Here is a 10289-nt window from a genome sequence, read left to right as displayed (position 1 = left end):
AGGCGCGCCAGGAGGAGTCCTACTCCCTCCGGGAGTAGGACTCCCTTCCCCCTTTCCTAGTTGGAATAGGATTCGCGGAGGGGGAAAAGAGGAGAGAGAGAGGAGGAAGGGGGGCCGGCCCCCTCTCCTTGTCCTATTCAGACCAAGGGGGGGAGGGGCGCGCGGCCCATCTCTGGCCACCTCTCCTCTCTTCCACTAAGGCCCACTAAGGCCCATATACCTCCCGGGGGGTTCCGGTAACCTCCCGGTACTCCGGTAAAATCCCGATTTCACACGGAACACTTCCGATATCCAAACATAGGCTTCCAATATATCAATCTTTATGTCTCGGCCATTTCGAGACTCCTCGTCATGTCCGTGATCACATCCGGGACTCCGAACAAAATTCGGTACATCAAAATGCATAAACTCATAATGTAACAGTCATCGTAACCTTAAGCGTGCGGACCCTACGGGTTCGAGAACAATGTAGACATGACTGAGACACGTCTCCGGTCAATAACCAATAGGGGAACCTGGATGCTCATATTGGCTCCTACATATTCTACAAAGATCTTTTATCGGTCAGACCGCATAACAACATACACTGTTCCCTTTGTCATCGGTATGTTACTTGCCCGAGATTCGATCGTCGGTATCCCATACCTAGTTCAATCTCATTACCGGCAAGTCTCTTTCCTCGTTCCATAATACATCATCCCGCAACTAACTCATTAGTTGCAATGCTTGCAAGGCTTCAGTGATGTGCATTACCGAGAGGGCCCAGAGATACCTCTCCGACAATCGGAGTGACAAATCCTAATCTCGAAATACGCCAACCCAACATGTACCTTTGGAGACACCTGTAGAGCTCCTTTATAATCACCCAGTTACGATGTCACGTTTGGTAGCACACAAAGTGTTCCTCCGGCAAACGGGAGTTGAATAATCTCATAGTCATAGGAGCATGTATAAGTCATGAAGAAAGCAATAGCAACATACTAAACGATCGGGTGCTAAGCTAATGGAATGGGTCATGTCAATCAGATCATTCAACTAATGATATGATCCCGTTAATCAAATGACAACTCTTTGTCCATGGTTAGGAAACATAACCATCTTTGATTAATGAGCTAGTCAAGTAGAGGAATACTAGTGACACTCTATTTGTCTATGTATTCACACATGTATTATGTTTCCGGTTAATACAATTCTAGCATGAATAATAAACTTTTATCATGATATAAGGAAATAAATAATAACTTTATTATTGCCTCTAGGGCATATTTCCTTCACAGTCGGCGCTGCCGATGAAATGGGCGAATGCTCCAGAACCTGGTGCAGCCATAGGACTGAGGCGAGGCAGAGCTTCACCGAGTCCGTATCATTGGTGTACATCACATTCAACTTGGTGCAGCCATAGGACTGAACGGCTGCAGCAACCCGACCCGAATGGATCAAGTCTCTGTGCTTAAGTGTCATCCCTGGATCGGTATGCTGACACACACAGTACTCGAATGATTTATAACAGAGGTAAATCACATGTATAAAGTAACGTAAATACTATTACCTCAATCCATATAGCGGAAGCAACAAGGTTGTGGGTTCCCATCAACACCAACGGCAAAGTTGAGTGTAGAAATCGTAACCCTAACGTATCACTTACTCGTTGTAAGATAATCCTGCAACATGAGACGTTGCAGCCCGAAACGGGTCAGTACATTGAATGTACTGGCAAATTCACACCATAGAGAAAATGATGAACAATGGCTATCACTATATGCATATTTGGCTGGTGGAAAAGCTCTATGGTTATAAGGTTTTTGCGTAAAGCCAATTTTTCCCTACTGCAAAGGAATAAGATTAATTACTATCATGGTGGTTGTTGAACATTGAGAATGGTTGACAGCATTCTCAATCCCAATTAAGTGAACAATTAAAACCCAACAACATTACTTATAAGTAACATGATGAGATTCACATGACATTCAAGTACTAGATACTCAAGTTGTCCATAACCGGGGACACGACTAATCATGATTAGTTTGTACACTCTGCAGAGGTTTGCGCACTTTTCCCCACATGACTCGATCGCCTCCGTTTGTTTTCTTGCACTACATGGTGTTTGAGAAACGGATGACCGAGACATAGTCTTTCAGAAGCGCTAGCACCTTACATGTGGGGTAGACCGTACCACCTACAACCCCTACATCTGCTAGTCCACCCCGTAAGAGTTCGCACAACTTAGTCAACTATGCCAGAGCCCATAGTAGCATGTGGCTGCACACGGAAGTTTCTAGCATGAATTATCTTATGATCCCTTTGAGCCTGGGTGGCGGTCCAAAATAAAACAGGCAAGTCCTGATAGACATCAGGTGCCTCAATCCACCTAGATGTGTGTTTAAGTTGCCACCTTAGATAAACCATTAATTAACAATACTCACATCTGTCATGGATATCACTCACCCAATCCACGTCTACTAGCATAGCATGGCGTAATAAGCAAACGTAGAAGTAACTCCCAAAGGTTTCATAATAATACAGGTGATAGGTACTACCTCATCTACTTCCCATCCCACAATTTTAATTAGATCCTAATCATGCAATGTGTGAGGATTGATCTAATGCAATAAAACTGGGTTGTAGAAAAGGTATGATCAAAGTGTGAACTTGCCTGCAATGTAGATGAAGATGTTTTGCACTTAAAACTCTTGATAGATCTACTCGTCACACTCCGGTCAATCTATCGTAAGCAAACAATAGTAACCACACAATAATTACTCATCTAATGCACAAGTAAAACTCAAACGGGAGAACGAACCAGAAAGTTCAACTTAAGAACTCCGGTTGCAAAGAAAGAACGAATCGAACAAACGACGGGAAAACAAACGGCGGAAGAAAACCACTCGGTTCTAGCAAGTTGAAACTAGGTCAAATTTTACCATAGCAAAAACTTGTTCAAGTTGATTAGATGGAATGGCGGTTTCGAGACGAAACTCCAGGCGCTTGAATCACCTGATTCCGATAAACGGGCGAGAAGATAAACTAGAACGAAGATCGGATCTGAGATCGCGATCGCAGAATAAATCCGATGAAAAGAAAGAGACGAACGGTTAAACGAACGGACGTTCGTTAACCTAGAAGAATCCAGTGATCACGTTCGTTAGGACGAATGGTCCGGCAAACGGTCCAAAGGCAACTAAATCGGAAAAGAAAACGAATCCGATCTAGGGTTTCGGAAGAAAACCGAAACAAAAACCGATCTAGAAAACTGGAACGGTTTAGAGAAGAACCGGAAAGAAAACGAATCGGAAGAGAAGAAAAGAATCGGAACGATTAGAAGAAAATGATCCGAGGAAAAGAGACTCGGGGCAACCTCCGGCGGCGTGGCGTAGGGCGGCGGCGGCGTGGGCAAGGTGCGGCGGCGCGGGTGTGGGGTGGCGCGGCGGCGGTGTAGGGCGCGGGGTGGGGTGCGGCTTGGGGCTTGGGGCTTGGGGGCTTGGGGTTTGATTTGATGGGTTTAGGGGGGGTGTTGGGGTATTTATATAGGAGAGGGGAGAGATTACTTGGGGTAGGGGACAAGAAATAGATTAGGAAAAGGAAAAACGAAACAAGGAAAAGGGGCTAGCCTAGAATCCTAATAGGATTCGGCCAGGGAAGAGGCGGCGGCTGGCCTGGCGCCTGGCGCCTGGCGCTGCGCGCGGCTGGGGTGGAGCGGCGGCTGGCTGGGCCTTTGGCCCGGCTGGCCTGCGGAATTTTTTTTAACTGGTTCCGCGCGCAAAAAAACAAGAAAAAGAAAAACTAAACGGGCTCCAAAAACCCTAAAGTAAATTTTCCCCGACTCCTAAAAATGAGTCGAACAAAATGAACTTTTCTACGGACCTAAAATGCAATTTTTGAAAACGCGCATTTTTCCCTATCCAAAGAAAAACAAACAAACACCGAAAAACGAAATTTGATCTATTTATTAAATCTTCATTTTTCCTATATTTTGGGAAAGTCATATTATTCCCTCTCTAATACTTTGATATCGGAAAAATAATTGAAGATGAATTAAATAAATCAAATGATCCTCTTTTCAAATTCGAGAAAACTCTCAAATATGAAAATAACGAAATCTCCAACTCTCTCCGAAGGTCCTTGAGTTGCGTGAAATTTCTAGGATCGACCAAAATGCAAGAAAATAAGGGATGCATGATGATCTAATGTATAACATTCCAAATTGAAAATTTGGGATGTTACAAACCTACCACCCTTAAAAGGAATCTCGTCCTCGAGATTCGGAGAGGCTAGCAAGAAAAGGTTAGGGTTTGGGGGTCTTCTCAAAATCCATCGATCATCACACGGTGTCTGGGGTGCTACCACCCTTAGAATCATTGTTACTGTTCCATCAAATCTCATATACTCCATCCTTATTCTTGACAGTGCCGGACTTCTCAGATCCTCGAGAAAATTCCTTCTCTGAGCTCTTCTAGTAGTGGCATAACCTTTACCACAATTCTTCTATCCTTTCATCTTGGTAAGGTTATTCCGCAACTGGGTCTTCGTAGCTGACGGGTCTGGCGCCAAAACTAAACAACTATCGATATCTCATGGTGGTCAACAATTTATGGTTTCTCCTGCAGGAAATGGGTCTGGGTTGATCCTCACCGTATAACCTACGGTTGGCAAAAAGCTGCCGTGTACAAGGGAAAAATTCTTATACCATTCTAAGGTTTAACAAGGTTTAATATCGTCGTCTCTCTACTATAGGCAAGTCACTCAGATTTACCATCCCATATAGCAAGGCGAATAATAAGAGTAAGTCGGTATGGTGATCAATCCATCCCGCACCCAAATCATTACCTTGTATACGGTTTAGCGAATCTCGCATTCTAACACTCGGTCATCCTCTCAAGCGTTGCAGAATTTCTCTTGTCGACGAACTAAGTTCGGAATAATCCATTGATTCTGCAAGCTAGACAAACATCTATCATTCCTTCACAACTCTCAGGTTTTGTGTAACTCCTATAAGATCGTCTGTCGATAAAATCGTAACTTCTTCCAGGGTTTTTCCTTCAGCAAGAATGTGCTTGCTTCTTCGCAGGTCCTGGGCCTGTGGGCTATGGCCCATCTCATCACTTGTAGTCCTTGAACTTATCATCGGGCAACTGATCATTGTTCCAACTTCCTAGTATTCTTAAATCCATCCAATTGTACTGTCTTCCTTCCTTCTATTGGCACCAAACTAGGACATGTTTACTCAGACTCATCATGGAGTTTCCATTGATCCATATTACCAACATCATACCTCCTTTATATCCAATAGTACTTCATCTCTTCATCCTCGTGGGATATCCCACATACCGGGATAAAAACTTATACTCATGAAGTCCATATTCCACTTCATGGAACATTATTATCCTTTCCAGGGTCAAGCGTCCTTACAAGGGAATATTGGCCATCTCTGCATGGCACTTCTTCAACTGGGAAACGTGAAACACATCTTGAACTCCTGACGGTCCTTCAGGTGACTCCAACTTGTTGGCCACATCTCCCATACGCTCCAAAACTTGGTATGGTCCTACAAATCTCGGGGATAACTGTCCCTTAACTCCAATTGTTTAACTCCTCGCAGAGGGGTCACACGAAGACATGCTCTGTCTCCAATTTCATAGACTACCTCCTTGCGTTTTTTTTCTGCATAACTCTTCTGCCTGGACTGAGCTACCTTCAGTCTATCTCGAATCAACTTAACATTCTCTTCTGACTCCTTGATCACATTTGGTCCAAACAACTGACGTCTCCAACTTCATCCCACACACTCTTGGGGTATCGCACATATCGAGACAAAACTCATATTCATTTTGTCCGAAATCCACTCAGTGGAGTATCCTTATCTTTTCCAAGAGTCAAGGGTTCTTTACAGGGTACTACCACCCTTAAAATGCACAAATCTTCCATAGACCATATTTCTCTTATCCTCAAAAATGGTCAACATCCTTCTTCATAGAGTAAAAACTCATAAAATCCATATCAGTACCAACGATGCAACTTTATTCACTCTCAATTAATTACAATCTCTCGCTTTTCCATTACATGTCTCAACTCAACACCTCAAGAAAAATGTTCTCACTTCTACTACTCCATTACTTTTGTTGCAAACTCAACTACCTAGCACAAGTTTCCTTCTCCTTGGGGCATTCTCTGGCAAAGTGCCCTGCTCCATTACCACTAAAACATATTACTTCTGACAAGTATCGAGGTTTCCTTTTTGGGCAATTGTTGAGGTAGTGCCCTGACTCCTTACACCTGTAACAGGTGATATGACTCAGGTCCTTCCTGGAATCCAATCAGTTTCTCTTTCTGGTCTTTTCCATTCCAATCAGAGCTTCTATTTCCTGTGGGTCATATGCTACTTCCTTCGTCGGGAATTCTACTAGATCCCCCTTTATACAATTTTGGGAGATGTGTCCTTCTTCTCCACATGAATAGCAAGATTTAGTGCAGGGTTTACTCGGGTCCTCTTTAGGTGTGTCTTCCACATCTTCCTTCATCACGGGTTCTTCTAAAATTTCCATGAGGGCTCCTTTCATTACTTCGTTCTTCTGTTGGATGGTTCGTTGTACCATGGGGTAAATGTGACACTGAGCAGGATAGTGGGTAGTCCCTTCACACAAGAAACAAGTAATCTTCCTAGTTGGGCATTCTTCAACTGGGTGACTTCCTTCACAATTAGTGCATTCATCCTTGTCTGCTTTATGGGTGTAGCCTATTTCTCCACAAATCTTGCATGCACAAAGTTTCCTTATATCCTTTCCATAAGACTTCAACTTCTGGGACACAAGGTGATATCTTTGCAGAGTCAACTTTAATTCTCTCCAAGTGGTTACTCCTTGCCATCCATTCATGGTTTGGTATATCCTCCACCAAGTAGCAACATCTCTTTCAAAGCATTGAAGAGCATACTGGGCCATATCCTTTCCGACTATAGGCTTGTTCTCCATATGATCCTCCATGTTCTGAATCCATCGGTCTGTCTCCAATTGACTCATCGGTCCAGAAAATACAAGCTCATCTCCATTCATCCTCTATTGGGTCCATGGGTTTGGGGTGAGATAAGAGAGATAGAGAGGGATACACACAATACAAACAAAAGTTTTGAAAAGACAGATTTCATTTGTGGCTGTCGGGAAAAGCATCAAACAAATGACAGCTCACAATCGTCGCATCTAACGTAGGTGTATAACAGGGGTTTGGTCTTCTAAGGTCAACGTCGCCAAACTCTTCAAGTCTTGTTCATGCCTCCAATGGCTTCTTCCGATCGTGTTTGTCCTTCTCAATTTCTTCTGTCAGATCCTCTCTGTTGACAATAAGTTTCTCGTGACATCCTTTAATATTTCTGGAGTGGCATTCCAAACTTCTGGGTTTCAACATCCTTCACATGAACCATGGTCATACTGTCCTTAAGTTCCTGACAATTCTCCGGTATCTCTAGGTTGTAGCTCCTCCAGCTTGGCTACTCTCATCTTCAGGATCCTGAGTTCCTCGTGAAATACTTCCTTGTCTAATACGACTTCCTGGAGCTCCATTTTAAACTTCTTGATGTAACACTCCAGATCCTGGTGATACACCAGCTAAGGTTAAAACTTCATCTTACTGTTAGGTGCTCCATCAACCTTCTACCATCAAATCCATTCTGATGACATGCATCCTTAACTCAGCACGGTGTCAATAGCATTAGTGGGGGATGACATCACGGATAACCGTGTTTCTGCTCTTGTCATTTCCGTGAGCTATCTCTCCATAGTTGATATCTCCTGACTTAGGGTTTCTTTGACAAATCCTTGAGTTCTTAACTCTACATGCTCCGGTCTTTCTCCAATACACCTTGATCTCGGGTATTGACAACTTCCATAGTCTGCCAAGTTCCATAAGGGTAGCCTTCCTAGGTCATACAAATCTGGGAATTCTTCAGAGCCTACAAATTCTACTTGTCTTCGGTCTTCAACCGTTGTAGTTTCCATTATTCAGATGCACGGAGAATACTCCTCATTCCACGGTGGTCTTAGTTGCCTGATATCTTGTACTTCTTGGAGTGGTCTCAGCAGTGGAATCTTCGAGTGGTCAAAAGGGGAAAGGGGTATGGTCTCACTAAAGGGAATTTTTTGAATAAACTCAGAAGAGAAGAGAGGTAAAAGATCTTTTTGAAAGGAAAAGTTGTAGAGAAAAATCTTTGCTATGGGCTTGCCAGTTTCTAGGGTCACGTCCTACAGTCAACATGTGCTCTGATACCATCTTGTAGCGACCCGACCCGAATGGATCAAGTCTCTGTGCTTAAGTGTCATCCCTGGATCGGTATGCTGACACACACAGTACTTGAAGGATTTATAACAGAGGTAAATCACATGTATAAAGTAACGTAAATACTATTACCTCAATCCATATAGCGGAAGCAGCAAGGTTGTGGGTTCCCATCAACACCAACGGCAAAGTTGAGTGTAGAAATCATAACCCTAACGTATCACTTACTCGTCATAAGATAATCCTGCAACATGAGACGTTGCAGCCCAAAACGGGTCAGTACATTGAATGTACTGGCAAATTCACACCATAGAGAAAATGATGAACAATGGCTATCACTATATGCATATTTGGCTGGTGGAAAAGCTCTATGGTTATAAGGTTTTTGCGTAAAGCCAATTTTTCCCTACTGCAAAGGAATAAGATTAATTACTATCATGGTGGTTGTTGAACATTGAGAATGGTTGACAGCATTCTCAATCCCAATTAAGTGAACAATTAAAACCCAACAACATTAATTATAAGTAACATGATGAGATTCACATGATATTCAAGTACTAGATACTCAAGTTGTCCATAACCGGGGACACGACTAATCATGATTAGTTTGTACACTCTGCAGAGGTTTGCGCACTTTTCCCCACATGACTCGATCGCCTCCGTTTGTTTTCTCGCACTACATGATGTTTGAGAAACGGACGACCGAGACATAGTCTTTCAGAAGCGCTAGCACCTTACATGTGGGGTAGACCGTACCACCTACAACCCCTACATCTGCTAGTCCACCCCGTAAGAGTTCGCACAACTTAGTCAACTATGCCAGAGCCCATAGTAGCATGTGGCTGCACACGGAAGTTTCTAGCATGAATTATCTTATGATCCCTTTGAGCCTGGGTGGCGGTCCAAAATAAAACAGGCAAGTCCTGATAGACATCAGGTGCCTCAATCCACCTAGATGTGTGTTTAAGTTGCCACCTTAGATAAACCATTAATTAACAATACTCACATCTGTCATGGATATCACTCACCCAATCCACGTCTACTAGCATAGCATGGCGTAATAAGCAAACGTAGAAGTAACTCCCAAAGGTTTCATAATAATACAGGTGATAGGTACTACCTCATCTACTTCCCATCCCACAATTTTAATTAGATCCTAATCATGCAATGTGTGAGGATTGATCTAATGCAATAAAACTGGGTTGTAGAAAAGGTATGATCAAAGTGTGAACTTGCCTGCAATGTAGATGAAGATGTTTCGCACTTAAAACTCTTGATAGATCTACTCATCACACTCCGGTCAATCTATCATAAGCAAACAATAGTAACCACACAATAATTACTCATCTAATGCACAAGTAAAACTCGAACGGGAGAACGAACCAGAAAGTTCAACTTAAGAACTCCGGTTGCAAAGAAAGAACGAATCGAACAAACGACGGGAAAACAAACGGCGGAAGAAAACCACTCGGTTCTAGCAAGTTGAAACTATGTCAAATTTTACCATAGCAAAAACTTGTTCAAGTTGATTAGATGGAACGGCGGTTTCGAGACGAAACTCCAGGCGCTTGAATCACCTGATTCTGATAAACGGGCGAGAAGATAAACTAGAACGAAGATCGGATCTGAGATCGCGATCGCGGAATAAATCCGACGAAAAGAAAGAGACGAACGGTTAAACGAACGGACGTTCGTTAACCTAGAAGAATCCAGTGATCACGTTCGTTAGGACGAACGGTCCGGCAAACGGTCCAAAGGCAACTAAATCGGAAAAGAAAACGAATCCGATCTAGGGTTTCGGAAGAAAACCGAAACAAAAACCGATCTAGAAAACCGGAACGGTTTAGAGAAGAACCGGAAAGAAAACGAATCGGAAGAGAAGAAAAGAATCGGAACGATTAGAAGAAAATGATCCGAGGAAAAGAGACTCGGGGAAACCTCCGGCGGCGTGGCGTAGGGCGGCGGCGGCGTGGGCAAGGTGCGGCGGCGCGGGTGTGGGGTGGCGCGGCGGCGGTGTAGGGCGCGGG

Source organism: Triticum dicoccoides, chromosome 3A (genome assembly GCF_002162155.2).
Source record: "Triticum dicoccoides isolate Atlit2015 ecotype Zavitan chromosome 3A, WEW_v2.0, whole genome shotgun sequence".
Classification (NCBI taxonomy): Eukaryota; Viridiplantae; Streptophyta; class Magnoliopsida; order Poales; family Poaceae; genus Triticum; species Triticum dicoccoides.
Note: the sequence above shows the minus strand (reverse complement) of the source record.